Source organism: Mus musculus, chromosome 19 (genome assembly GCF_000001635.26).
Source record: "Mus musculus strain C57BL/6J chromosome 19, GRCm38.p6 C57BL/6J".
NCBI classification, from domain to species: Eukaryota; Metazoa; Chordata; class Mammalia; order Rodentia; family Muridae; genus Mus; species Mus musculus.
Window position 1 is genome coordinate 23,627,747 of NC_000085.6, and position 15,067 is coordinate 23,642,813.

The 15,067-nt window shown below is 42.2% G+C and overlaps 1 protein-coding gene across 1 annotated transcript in view; it reads right to left on the minus strand.

Annotated features, from left to right (window-relative positions):
- 1700028P14Rik (RIKEN cDNA 1700028P14 gene) overlaps positions 1-15,067 on the minus strand; it is a 94,053-nt gene that overhangs the window by 68,987 nt on the left and 9,999 nt on the right. The window lies entirely within an intron of this gene.

The following is a 15,067-nucleotide window of genomic DNA, read 5'->3' on the forward strand; positions in this document are numbered from 1 at the left end:
TAGTCTTCCGATGTGATGTGTGTCCCTCTTTCAAAAGCCCCCGCCATCACAGACCTCTCTTGCTCTCTTTGTCTGTCTGCCTCTGTCTTTCTTTGATGCCTCCAATCCAAGACAGCCTTTAACTCCTTGCCCTGAAAGAAAGCTCTTGAGTGAGCTGTTTTGTGGTGTGATCTCTGCAGCATACCTTGGCCCTCACCTGACAAGTAACTCTACCTTGGAAACCCTAACAGGTTGGCCTTGAGCTTTGACATCTAGTCCCTGATTCCTGTCTGCTCTCTGCTTCCTGGCTGAGGATGTGTTAAGACTAGTCAGCTCAGGTTCTCACCCCCACGTCTCCTCAGGTGTAGTCCACAGCATGTCTTTGAACTGTGGGCCATAATAGCCCCTGCCTCTTGTCAGGCCTTTGGTCACAGCAACAAAGGAAACAGCGAATCCACCCAGCCACCAGCATTTTGTCTGAGCAAAGACTGAGGGTGTGCGGCACTTTGTTGGGCTGCATTTGCAACAGGCCCAAGAATGCATTGGAGGAATAAACCTCATGGTGAAGTATCTTCAGCTACTCCCAGCCTCTGTAGATACTCACATAACTAAGTAATCAGGAGAGAAAAACCTTAAATTTAGCAATTTCTTCCACCTCTGAGGAGAGTCTTACAATTTTATGACACCCAATGTGTGACGCAGATGTGTCATGTCATCTGCAAAAGCATGCCCAGTTCCCTATGGTCTCCCATTATTGATCCAACCCTGATATCTGTCAGCCATCTATATGACTGAGAAATATCCGTTAAGGTCCATTGCTATTTAAATTGCATTGATTAGTTTGTTAGTTCTTTGTATATTTTGGACATGGACCTTTTCCCAGATGAATAATTGGTTACTATTTCCCCTTGCTGTGCTATTTCCAATGCTGTGATGAAGCGTTTCAAATGATGTGATCTAGTTTGCCTGTTTTTGCTTTTGGTCCTATCATTTTTTTTTTTTTGAGGGAGGGGAATCTTAAAATATTGGAAAGTATCCCAAAACTTAGAAGTTGTCCTGGTTCTAAAACCAGCAGCTTTTTACAATTCTTGGACAGGTTGTTTTTAAGCTCAAATTTAACAAATAATAATTCTTTGGCTTAAGCTCACTAGGTTGTTATGAAGATTTGAATATAAAAATATTAAAAACAGAGCAGAAAAGCAACAGAGAAAACTTTTAACATTGAACTGTTTTAGAATCCTAAAATAATGCAACATATGTCATTAAAAGTCATAGGTGAACACAAAAGCCCCTGGGAGGTCAAAGCAGTTCTCAGCAAAGGGAGTAATGCGAGCAGCACTTCTATATGTGCTTTTGTACTGTAGAGTCATAGCTGCATAGGTAGCATAGTGCTGGCACCGAAGCAGGCGTGCAGGATGACACAGATGCAAGCCCACTCAGCTCCAAGCATGTAATTTCTGACAAAGATGGTGAAAATACATATAGAGAAAGGAACAATGATTCTGGGTTAACTGGGTATCTACTATTAAAAAAGTAACCTGATCCCTATCTCTCACCATGCACAAAAATCAGTTCCAGCTGGGCAGTGGTGGCGCACGCCTTTAATCCCAGCACTTGGGAGGCAGAGACAGGCAGATTTCTGAGTTCGAGGCCAGCCTGGTCTACAAAGTGAGTTCCAGGACAGCCAGGGCTATACAGACAAACCCTGTCTCAAAAAACAAACAAACAAATAAAACAAAACAAAAATCAATTCCAAATGGATAAAAGACCTCGATATAACACATGGGACTCTGAACTTTTAGAGGAAATCTTTCACAGGATAGGGGTAGGCAAGGGCTTTATCATTGATAAAGCCACTGAGGAAATAGGACCAAAGCTTTTTAATTTCATGAGGTCCCATTTCCATTGGTCAATTGGAAATAGTTTATCAAGTGAAAATACCACCTATAGAGTAGGGAAATGTCTTTAGCATCTATACATCTGACAAAGGAGTAATATTATGTAACAAATATAAAGAACTCAGAAACCTAAAGGACAGGAACTCAAAACCAATAAAGGACAGATGAAATAGGCAGGTCTGAAAAGATGCAAAATAAATGATCAATAAGCACATGAAAAAGCAAGCATCCAATTTGGCCATCTACCATAGGAATGCAAATTAGAACCCACTAGTATTTCACTCATCTCACTAGAATTCATCATAATGACAAATGGTAGCAAAGATGTGGACAAAGGGGAGCCCTTATACACTGCTGAAGTGAGTGTTCAGCCACTATGGAAGTCAGATAGGAGACTGTCAAAAACTTAGGAAAAGAGCTATGATATGATCCAGTTCTATTGCTCCTGGTGGCCTCTAAGTGAGTTCACTGTGTCAACATTCCCAATAGCCAAGTCATGGAACCAGTTCAGGTGCCCACAGCATAGGAACCGATGTCAAACATAGGGGATAAAGTTAAACTATCTCCAGGAAGGTGGAGACAACTGGTGATAATCATATCAAACCAAGTAAACCAATCTTAGACAAATATATATGTTCATTTACTTTCCCCCCCTAGATTCTATGTGCTTAAAATCACACACATATAGGACATGAAAGCAGAAGCAAAAATGCCTAGAGGAACACAGGAGAGAGGTAGGACAGGTGGACAAAGAGGAAGGTAGAGGAGAATTGTGGAGACCATGCTTTAATTAGCACCATATGTTTGTATGAAAAATGTCCTTATGAAACTCTATATCACGTACAACAAAGATGCACAATGAAATTTAATTTAAAAGGATTACCATGCTGCAATCCACAGAGCCAGAGAGGCTAAGTAACATGGAGGGCTTAAGTGAGAGGTACACGGATCTTGCAGAGAAGGGAAAATAGAGTTCTCAGCTGGAGAAGGAGCAGGTGGGGATCCGATGTGGGCGGAGGAGGGGATGAATGGCGAGAGTACCAGGAGAGATGACTGGATTTTGGAGGGCATTGTGGGAAAGAGGCAGAAACCAAGAATACCGGAAACTGTGGAATCTACAAGGGTGACATTATCGAGGATTCCCAGGGACACAGAGCTTCAACTGGCCATTCTCTATAACCAGGCAAGACCTTGCTCGAATGGAGAGTCTGGGACATCAATCTAGGTACAAAATCTTCAATCTATGGTTTGTCTTGCCTGCATAGTGTTCTGAGACTCGACATAATCGTCATCAGAGAGAGCTCACAGATTCCACACAGCAACGGATAGGAGCAGATGCAGGGTCCCACAGAGCCAGTTTTCTGTGCTAGGGGCAACTGAACACTGTCTCCTAGAAAGAGATACTGGCTAGTTGTAGAATTAGAAGTAAAGCCAACTTGATTCTTACACAAATTTTACTGTCATTTTGTATTTTCACATTATATATGGGCTGGTGAGACAGATTCCAAGCTGTGAGCTATATAAAAAGCAGCCTGGAACTCTGACCCTGTTGTCAGGGATCGAGGGCTCAGGGCAAAGACCAGCACAAGCAGACCCCATGCTGGATGATGCCCCGAGGATCCACCTCGTTGGCGCAGAACCTCTCCCGACAATCACATGAGCCCTCCAGCCCTCCACTCTTCTTCAAAGGGATCTGGCCGAGTTGATACCTGGGCTCTGTGGGAGCTGGAGGAGTCCGTCATGATTTGTGTATGATTCTGCATCCTATGGATCTGCAAGCTGCTCTTACGCAAACCTGGGTAATACTCCAAGTGAGTTACAAGGCTCAACAAATTATCCCAGAGCTTCGGATGAGGCAGAAAGCCACAGCTCCCTTCAGGCTGCCTCACCACAGGGGACCCCTGGTCCCGCTGGTGGCGCAAAGGTAGATTTAGGGCATAGGGTTCCCCTTGTACGCAAGGAGATAGGTTATAATCTGGGGTTTCTGTGGTTTCTTGTCTATAAAGAGTGGGGAGGGAATAGAAGTTTGCAAAGAAACTTTTGATTTTCTTTTTTTTTTTTCCCTCACTCTGGCACATTTCATACTGTTCTAGAACCATCCATTAATGTATCCACCTCTCCTGAGACTGAAGGCTTCTTAGACGTGGAGATTATTTTTGATTCATCTTGGTGATCTGGTGACTCGCATAGTCTGACACATTACAAATGATTAGATCTTTCGTGATTGATGGACAGGTTGAATCTTCCTACATTCTGTTACTGTCACCCTAATAGAAATGCTGAAAGCAGAGGCTTTCAAACGTGTCCATAAAGATAAAAGAGTATCCCGACTCAGTTTTCCAAAGCACCAGTCAGGAGGGGCTGATCATGCATACAGACAAGCTCGCTCTCTGCAACGGCGGCTTGTCTCCGGAGGAATTGTAAATCTACCTGCTAAACTGGAACACTCTCGCTATACATATGCATTGCACCAATTGCAAAGGGTTTGGAATATGAGAAGTATTTGACATGAGAACAATGAAAGTCTGAGCCCAGTTCCAGCTTCTGGTTACTTGACAAGAGACACATTTTTCTTTGCAGATTTCAAAGATGTTAAAAAATGTTTAGTTAAGACTCCAGATGGCAGAATATATTAACTTTAGGCTTTAGAATTATTAATGGAGTTCACAGCTCTGCTGTCAGCTATTGTATTTTCTGATGTAAATGTAGGGCAAATAAGAAGAGAGATAGCTTTTTCTATTAAGTTTCACAATCCTCAGCGATCTAAAAGAAAATTACCCTGGAGAGTCAGCTATATTCCCTGACACATTAGAAACTTAAAACCAATACAGGAAAATACTGCAGAGAGAGATTTGATGATCCTTTTAAAGATTTCATAGGCAAAAAGATTAACATGCCAAGCTAGTGTTATTTAGTGGTTCCTACATTAAACCAACAAGGACGTTTAGACATACTTGCGTCAGTGTAGAGGAAATGTTATGTTCCTAGGAGGAATCACAACTTCCTAGAGTAGTGAGCAGGGACTTTATCGGTGCATCCCATGCGGTGTGCGATTTGCACATCTGCATCATGATACTGAACTCTGCAGCCTAGGCTATGCTCTCGAGAAAACTACCTGATGAAGGTGGGTGTCACATATTTTCTTCATTCAACATATATTGAGTGGCACACAAATCAAGAATTTTCACTCTGATAAATTTTCTACATAGATATCTCCCAAACCAAGAAATCCCACAGAGAATATCGTGGGGGAGGGGTGGGGGGATGAACACAGCAGTTGGAGGCATCAACAGTTAAGGAAATGTCAGTCTGATTGACTGCCAAACATATGACTCACAGACAGCTGAAGAAACACACATCAGGCAAGGTGACAGTGCAAGTGATTGCACCACCTGCGACACTCTTCATGATACGACATCCTGTGGAAGCAATGACAACCATCCTGCTCACATGGAGAAAACTGGACCTCAGTTACCTTCACATCCTAGTACACTTCTCAGGGTTTCTGTAACCTCCAAAAAAAAAAAAATAGCTTGTATCCGTTGACCGAAGAGACTCTGAGCCTGGTATGGTAGGTAGTTCAGGCCTGTAATCCCAGCATTTGAGAGGCAGGAACAGAAGGGTCGTGAATTCAAGACCAGCTGCAGCTATGTGGTAAGAGACTATGACTTTGAAAAAGAAGGGAAGGGGTGTTCTGGGAACTGTTGGAAGAAAGAGACTCGAGAAAGAGAAAGTCTTTAGACATAAATTACACACCCACTATGGTTCACTATAGTACAAAAGACACCTAGATCAGCAATTCTCAACCTATGGGTTTCATCCACTATAGATGTTGACTGGCCCTTTCACAGGGGTCGCATATCAGATATCCTGCAGTCAGATATTTATATTACAATTCATAGCCATAGCAAAATTACAGTTATGAAATAGCAACAAGAATAAGTTTATGGCTGAGGGTCAGCACAACACGAGGAACTGTGATTAAAGGGTCGCAGCATTGGGAAGGTTGAGAACCACTGGTCTGGAGTGTGTTAGCTGGTGTGGCAATTAGTTGCCCTTCTTGGTGCAAACGATCAAAGAGCACCCGCTTCCTGATGCTTTCTCTCTCTATTCACAATAGCATTCTAGAAAATATCAGAAGGCCATTTTAAGAGAGTCGGATGTCTGTTTTAGTGTGTATTCCTGTGATTCCACATGCCGTGAACATTGAATAGAAAATACAAGGTTATTTGGTTTCAGAGCAATTCATTTTCTTTCTAATCCTCCACTGTCTAGGACTTTAACAAAGAAAATTACCCTGGAGAGTCAGCTAGATTCCCCAACACATTAGAAACTTAAAACCAAAACAAATGAGATTTTCTTTGTAAATAGGACCTAGAGTTGAAACAGTTTCATCATAAACATAGCTGAAGAATGCACCTTTTCCCCTTTTCTTATGAGAAATCACTCAAAAACAAAAAAGGGGGAGGAGAGCTAGAAGTGAAACTAATGTCTGGGCAGAAGCAGGAACTCTCAGTCCCAGATTATACCAAGTGCTGGGACAACTGACAAGGAGCCAGGATCCAGTGAAGACTGAGATCAAGTAGGAGACAGGCAGAGAAGGCTCTGCATAGTCTGCCTGTGTGTCCATCTGACACATGTTTAGTCAGCTGAGAGGAGGGACTGTGTAGTGGGTTGGTCTGATGCTGTTTGTATTGTAATGCTAAATATTGACTCCTAAGGCCTGATTGCCCCCAGAGACAAGGGAGTCTGCATGTAGACCCAAACAACACTATGTGACCTTGCCCTCAAGTTATTGCTGATTGGTGAATAAAGATGCCTACAGCCTATAGCTGAACAGAATTGAGATAGGTGGGGCTTGGGGTTCCTGGGCATGGGGTCTGAGGAGACCATGAGAAGAGAGAAGGTAGAGAGAGAAGAAGATGGCATGGGGTAAGAATCTCAGGGTTCAGGATAGGAAAGCAGATTCTAATAGCATAAAGGATAGCTATCTGCCCACCATTTTGTTTTGTTTTGTTTAATTTGTTTATAATCTAGCTGTTACCCTCCTCCCGTTCCCCCACCACCATAGCTCCTTATCCCATTCCTCCTCGTAGAGGATGCTCCCCAACCACCAGGCCTCCCCCGTCCCTGAGGCCTCAAGTCTCTCAAGGATTAGGCACATCTTCTCTCACTGAGGCCAGACCAGGCAGTCCTCTGCTATACATGTGTCAGGGCTTCTGAACCTGTATGCTGTCTGGTTGGTGGCTCAGTGTCTGGGAGCTCCCTCGGGTCTGGGTTAGTTGAGACTACTGGTCTTCCTATGGTGTCGCCCTCCTCTTCTGCTTCTTCCATCCTTCCCCTAAGGCCACCATAGGGCTTGACTTCGGTACAATGGGTAGGTGTAAGTATCTGCCTCTGTCTCAGTCAGCTGCTGGTTGGGCCTCTCAGAGGAGAACTATGCTAGACTCCTGTCTGTAAGCACACCATAGCATCAGTAACAGTGTTAGGCCTTGGTGTCTCCCCATGTGGTGGATGCCCATTTGGGCCAGTCACTGGACTGCCTTTCCTTCAGTCTCTTCTCCATTTTTGTCCCTGCAGTTCTTTTAAACGGGAACAGTTCTGGGTCAGAAATTTTGACAATGGATTGGTAACACCATCTCTCCTCTTGAGGCCCTGTCTATCTACTGGAGGTAGACTCTTCGAGTTCCCTCTCCTCACTGTTTGGTACTTCATCTAAGGTCACTACCATTGAGTCCTGAGAGTCTCTCACCTCCAGGGTCTCTGGTACTTTCTAGAGAGTACCCTCACCTCCCACTGTCGAGGCTGCATATTTCCATTCATTCTGCTGGTCCTTTGGGCTTCTCTTCTGCTGTTCCCACCCCCACCTGATTCTGTTCCCCTTTCTCCTCCCCCTCTTCTCTCCTGTCCAAATCCCTCCCTCTGCCTCCTGTGATTATCTTCCCCCTACTAAGTGGGATTGAAGCATCTTCTCTTGGCCCTTTTGCTTGTTAAGGTTCTTAAGTTCTGTGGGTTGTAGCCTAGGTATTCTGTACTTCTAGATTCTGGCTATTACAAATAAGGATGCTATGAACATTGTGGAGCACATGTCCCTCTGGTATGGTGGGGCATGTTTTGAGTATATACCCAAGAGTGGTATAGCTGGGTCTTCAGGTCGGTCTATTTCCAATTTTCTGAGGAACCACCAGACTGATTTCCAGAGTGGTTATACCAGTTTGTAATCCCACCAGCAATGGAGGAGTGGTCTTCTTTCTCCATATCCTTGCCAGCATGTGTGGACTCCTGAATTTTTGATCTTAGTCATTCTGATTACAGTAAGGCAGAATCTCAGGGTGATTTTGATTTGCATTTCCCTGATCACTAAGGACTTTGAACTTTTCTTTAGGTGCTTCTTAGCCATTTGAGATTCTTCAGTTGTGAATTCTCAGTTTTGTTCTACGCCCCATTTTTTTTTTTGATTGGGTTGTTTTGTTTTTTAATGGTTAACTTCTTGAGTTCTTTATATATTTTGGAAATTAGCCCTCTATTGGATGTGGAGTGAGTGAAGTTTTTTTTCCCAGTCTGTAGGTTGCCAAGTTGTCTTATTGGCTATGTCTTTTGCCTTACAGAAGCTTTCCAGTTTCATGAAATCCCATTTATCAATTTTTGATCTTAGAGCATGAGCCACTGGAGTTCTGTTGAAGAAATTTCCCTCTGTGCCAATGAGTTCAAGACTCTTTCCTACTTTCTCTTCTATTGGTTTCAGTGTATCTGGTTTTATGTTGAGGTCCTTGATCCACTTGGACTTGAGCTTTGTGCAAGGTGATAAATATGGATTTATTTTCATTTTTCTACATACAGACTGCCAGTTAGACCAGCACCATTTATTGAAGATGTTTTCTTTTTTCCATTGTATGGTTTTGGCTTCTTAGTCAAAGATCAAGTGACCATAGGTATGTGGGTTTATTTCTGGGTCTTCAGCTCTATTCCATGGCTCGATCTGTCTGTCTCTGTACCAATACTATATGGTTTTTATCATTATTGCTTTGTAGTACAGCTTGAGGTCAGGGATGGTGATTCCCCTGAAGTTCTTTAATTGATAAGAATATCTGCCCAGCTTTAAAGGCTGATAAAGACTTATTGTATATTAAAGAAAGGTCACATCTAGTTTTTTATGTGGGAATTGAATAATCAAAGATGGGTTAAAAGCCCCTGATTGAGATATTTTTGACAACAGTGATACAAAGGAGAGGGAATAGGAGAACACCTTCTTTGTAAAAGACTCTGTCAAGATAATAACATCAATCCATTCAAGCTGGGGCCTCCTGACCTCATAAATGGCCTACTTTCCATTACCATCTCATTAGCATTTACATTTCAACATGCATGTTAGAGGAGACGGTTAAACCCCAGTAAGGAACTGACCTCAGAGGGGGCCAGTTGTTCAGCTCCACTGCCAGCAAACACAAAGGCTATTATGATAGCCACCAATGTTTATACGATAAGCTGCCACGATTAGGGGAAGGGACACAGTAGGTTATCGAATATCAATCCCAACTTAAACGAACAAAGGAATCTGAAGCAGAAATAGGAGTGACAAAAATCTAAAACACAAAACATTGACCATAAACTGGACAAAAAAAGAGGAGAAACTAGCACAGTCAATTATTTGATAGTCATAGGAAGAAGAAAGTCAAAATCATGTGCCCTATGAGACCAGAAAGAGGAGCAGAAAGGTTGCGTCTGTTTATGAATTGCAATAGAATATATAGAAATATGAATATAGGAAATCATTGAGCTGCCTTACACAGAGGAGGAAAGAGAAATGACAGATTACAACAGTCAAGGCCTTCAGTTGTTTGTTCTCCAGGTTTAGAACTAACCACCCACCACAGCTAGAATCAGAATCTCTTCTAGTGTTTAACAGATCTGAGGCCTATGACCTATGATTAGAATTTGGGTCCCTTCCTTGGCCAAGTGTGTAAACTTGCATTGCTCACAGGCAGAAAACAAAAACTACTCTCAGATTACTTTTCAAAGAGCTTTAATTGAAGTACATATTCCTAACAATAGGAAGCAATATTTTCCTATTTTTGAAACTATGTTATATTCTCTAGGTACTGGATAACAAGAGATAAAATTAGAATTAACTAATATTTTGAAAGATATAAACAGTTTATCAAACTACTTGGGTCAAAGATCAATACAAGCTATAAATTGCCAAACTCTTTGAAAATGTAGGCAGTAAAAACCAACACTTGTTATCTAAAAGCAGTGGTACACATCTATAACCCTAGCACTTGGGAAGTAGAGACAGGAGGGTCAGAGCATCCTGGTCTACATAGTGAGTTCACGGATAGTTTGAGCTACAGGAGATCCTATTAAACAAACAAAGCAACAAAAACCACTCACAAGAATGCATATAGTCTTCCAGGAATGGCAACCACTAAATAAGAACAGTGGGAAATTTCGAAATAAAACATCAAATTAAAAAAAAAACAGAACCAAGAAATAACTTAGTAAATAAAACACTAAAGTCAGTGTAAAACAGGGAGATTGGAACCTGAACCATACAATATCCACACTATAGACTATTATCAGGCAGAAAAAAAAAAAAAAAAGAAGAAGAAGGAAACCTTGGAAACATTATACTAAGTCACAAAAAAAAAAAATCCAGTTTTGTTGAAAAAAAAAATCAGTTCTGCAGTTCCATTTCTATGATGTGAAAGACAAGTGAATAAGGACAGAAAATAGCTTAGTGCTTGCTGGGGCTTGAGGCTAAGGGCTGTGGAGTGTCTGAAAGGAAAGGCTGAGGGGGAAGAGATTAGACAGGGACAGTATTGATTACTTTCCTGTCGCTGCGATTTAAGCACCAAGACCAAGACAATATATAGAAAAAAAGTGATTTTTTTGTAGCTTATGGTTCTGGAAGGATCTGAGTATATTCATATCAGAGGGAGGAAATTTTCGACAGTGGTAGAAATGCAACTCTGTGAGTTTTGTATTTTAAAGGCTAGGACTTATAAGTTAATATATCATTTTAGGGGGTGGGATATAGTTCAGACAGTAAAGTGCTTGCCTGATGTGCACAGGGCTCTGAGTTCAATCCTCAGCACTGCATAAAACTGTGTGGCATGTGCATCTATAATTCCACAACTCTGGAGATGGAGGTAAGAGCATCAGGAATACAAGATCATCCTCACTACGTAAGGAGTTCAAGGACAGTTCATATACATGCAGGAGTATATGTGTGTGTGTGTGTGTGTGTGTGTGTGTGTGTGTGTGTATGTGTGTGTGTACATGTGTGTATATGTGTGTGTGTGTAAAATATTCTCTAAATAAAAGTCTTAAAGCCAACATTTCCATAATTATGTGCATATACATTTAGAAAACTCAACAACATACAGTCATTACAAAGAAAAAAAAATTGCCAAATTTCCCCTAGTAGAGACAAAAAGCCAAAATAGATAATTACTAAGGAAGAGACTGGGACAGTTTTCAGGTAGCAAATATTTATCCTTCAGGACATTATCAGCCCCACATAATTTTATAGGTAGGACACTTCAGCTTTGTGTCTGATACAGACACATATGCCATGCCTTGTGCAACCTCTTTGTGGAGAAACACTGGCAAGAACTGGCGCGGTGAGGAGGGGCATCCTATAGGTAGTTTCTATTGCTCTGATGAAACCATACCTAAAAGTAAGTCGCAAGGGAAAGAGTTTATGTGGTTTACACTTCCACATCATGGCAATCGATCATTGAAGGAAGTCAGGACAGGAACTCAAGCAGGACAGAACCTAGAAGCAGGAGCTGGTGCAGAGGCCATGGAGGGGTGCTGCTTACTGGCTTGCTCCTCATGTGTGTTCAGCCTGCTTTCTAACTGAACCACCAGCTCACAGGTGGCATCACCCACAATGGGCTGGACTCTCCCCCATCATCACTAAGACAATGCCCTATAGCTGGATCTTGTGGAGCCATTTTCTTAATCGAGGTTCCCTCCTTTCAGAGGACCAGCACAATAGGCCAGTAAGTGATGCTGGACTTACCTTACCACCCTGAGTTTGAGATAAGTACACACCAACCAGAGGTAGCTCCCCAGAACACTTCTACTTCTGATAGGAGCTTTTAACATACAAAAAGAAAAAATCCACCAACAAGAAGTACATGAAGCCATCTATGTAGACTAATGTGTTGTTGTTGTTGTTGTTGTTGTTGTTGTCGTCGTCGTCGTCTTTGGAATGGTCCCATTGGCTGTTTTATGTCATGAGTCTGTACAAGAATATCAGGGGCCATGGAAGTCTAAAAGTAAAGATTCTTACACAAGAGGGAACTGCTGGGTCCTGGCTGGATAAATTACTGCATTGATTAACAAATGCCACTCCTGCCAGGCAGTGGTGGTGCACACCTTTAATCCTAGCACTTGGGAGGCAGACGCAGGCAGGTTTCTGAGTTTGAGGCCAGCCTGGTCTACAGAGAGAGTTCCAGGACAGCCAGGGCTACACAGAGAAACCCTGTCTCGAAAAACAACAAACAACAACAAAACCAACGCTACTCCTCTTACTCTGTGAATGGCCATATGAAACCTCATGAACCTCAATGTGCTAGATCTAGATGCACATTAGCTGTACTGTCTCCACCCATCAGGCTGTAGGTTCAGAGATACAAGGCATCACATAGATGGATAAATATTAAGATGCCATAGCCATCCCTAGGACTAAGAGTCCTAAGTCTTACAAAATTATGTACAAGACATGATACCAGGCATAACTTGTACCTATTCCCAAATGTTGAAAAACAAGTAATACACTGGTCTAGGCTGAGAACTAACATACCACACATTCGTTCTTCTATGGATGGTAGGGGCAAAATGGTCTCCTCTGAGAAACTTTATCTCATCTACCATGGCTAAGATACAAGCTTCTAGATGCTCTCAATGTTGCAACAGAGTAGTCATATGGAAGAGATAGTGAGAATCGCATATGAAACAGGCCAACTGGCATAGAGAGAAACCCTTCCAGCCCTTCCCTACCTGTGCTACATAACAACAGAATACGAAGTAGAAAAGCCTCCACTATACAAATAGAGGGTGGGTGCCATAGAAATGACCTATAAAGCACAAGAACTCATGTGGCCCTGGGCTCTTGAGCATCCATCTTCCCAGCTTCCACCCTCAAGAGAACCGTTTCCCCTTCTTAATGAGCCGTTGCTATCACTGCCTGTGTGTCTGCTCTAATCCATTGTTTTAAGTCACAGAACTACATCAGTGGATGAGATCTGGACTCGGATCCGTGTCTGATAACCAGGACAGCCTGCTTATTTTAGCCTTCACTGTAGCACGGGCCATCAGCATTGCAGTTGTTTCCTTAGCCCCTCCCACAGCTGCCTCATAGTAATAACAACTGGCATCCTAAGGACATGGACCCTGAGCCTGGTCCCTAAACCAGCAGTGTGCCTTTGACATTCATAACAATAAATATATTTTGGCCTTTGACTTTTTCTTCAGTGCTACAAATATAACACAGGGCTTTGTACATGTTGGGAAAACATTCTACTTCCAAGTTATAGTACCAACCTCAGTAAATATATTTTTAATAAATGACGCAAAAAGGTTCTTCATCTAAGGAGGACATATTTGTGAAAAAGTTTGATTTTTTTTTAATTCATTTAACACTCATAACTCCTGGATGAGCAAGTTGAAGTTTTCCTAAATATTGAAAAGTTGTTTTTACATGCTTGCTTTTGGCTTTGGACTTTCTGCTTTCTGGGGGGGGGGGTTGTTGGTGGAGGTGAGAAGATGTTCTATTTTGGGGTAGAGGGGTTATGTTTGCTTGCTTGCTTGCTGCAGGCAAGGTCTTGTTATGTAGCCCAGGCTGGCCCAGACCTTTCAGGCTTCCTGGCTCAGAATGCTGGGATCCCCGGCTTGCATCACTACACCAAGTTTGGCTTGAGAAAATTGGGACAAGCTATTCACTCTTACATTTTAATTTCAAAAATAATCCTCCCAATACTTTCTGAGTGAGGAGACTAAATTACTTGTACTAAGATTTATTTAGAGAGAAATAGTGGTATATTAATTCTCCCATTTTACTGACGACTTAATAATCTGATTAAAGATCTAATATTTTACCAAAGAAGCATATTGCATTCCTGCCTGTCAATTATCTTTGTCAATGCACCAATGATTAAATCAAAAGAGAAAGTATAAAGTGTGACTAAAAACAATTAAAACATAATTGCACTTCAAAATGAGACGAAAGAAACAGAGCAAAGGAAAATTAATGTCTACCAAAACAGTATCACCATATTCAACTTTAATCATACTAACTTTTTCAAAGCACCGGAAAAATGTTTTTACCTAATCTATGTACAAGATTTCTTCTGCTGCTCATTACATCTAAGATAATTTCTTGTTTTGTTTTAACCAATACTTACAAGGGGTAGCTTAGCAGGAGAGGAAAATTTTAAAATAAAGAAACTCCAAATGTGGAACAATTCTTCATTATCAATGTGTTTTGTTCTAAACATTTCCAATAAAACTAAATGCATGGACTATGGCATCCTTCTCCAGAACAGTAGCTGTCTGTAGGATCTCAAATCCAACATGTCGTCTCTCTCCTGTGTACACATCTCCATGGCAACTGGAGAGGCACCAAGTTTAGATTTGATCTTGCTTAAAAAGATGATCAGGTGTGGGGAGATGGGGGATGGGAGAGGGCTAGGTGTGAGAATGGAAGTCAGTAGGAGGCCTCTCTGGGACTAGCTGGTGACCTGGGACAGGAGAGGCTCTGGGGAAACTTTGCCTATGAGGCTGACCCTAGCAGAGATTCCCACCAGTGGGGAGATATAAAGAATGAAGTGGCGACCTCCCGTAGCTAGGCAGGACTTTCAGTGAAGGGAGAGAGACATCGATCCACCCACAAAACCTTCAACCCAAAATTTGTCCTAAGGGATAAAGACGGAGGAGAGATTGAGGGAACAGCCAAACAATGACTGCCCCAACTTGCGACGTATCCCATTTGAGCGAGCCATGTACTCTGCTATGCTTGCAGACGGGAACCTAGCATAGCTGTCTCCTGAGAGGCTTCATCCAGCAGCTGGAGGAAACAGACGCAGAGACCACAGCTAAACATCAGGCGCAGCTCAGAGATTGAGCAAGAGGAAGGGGTCGAGGACACCACAAAAACCTACACAGTCGACTAACCTGGGCCA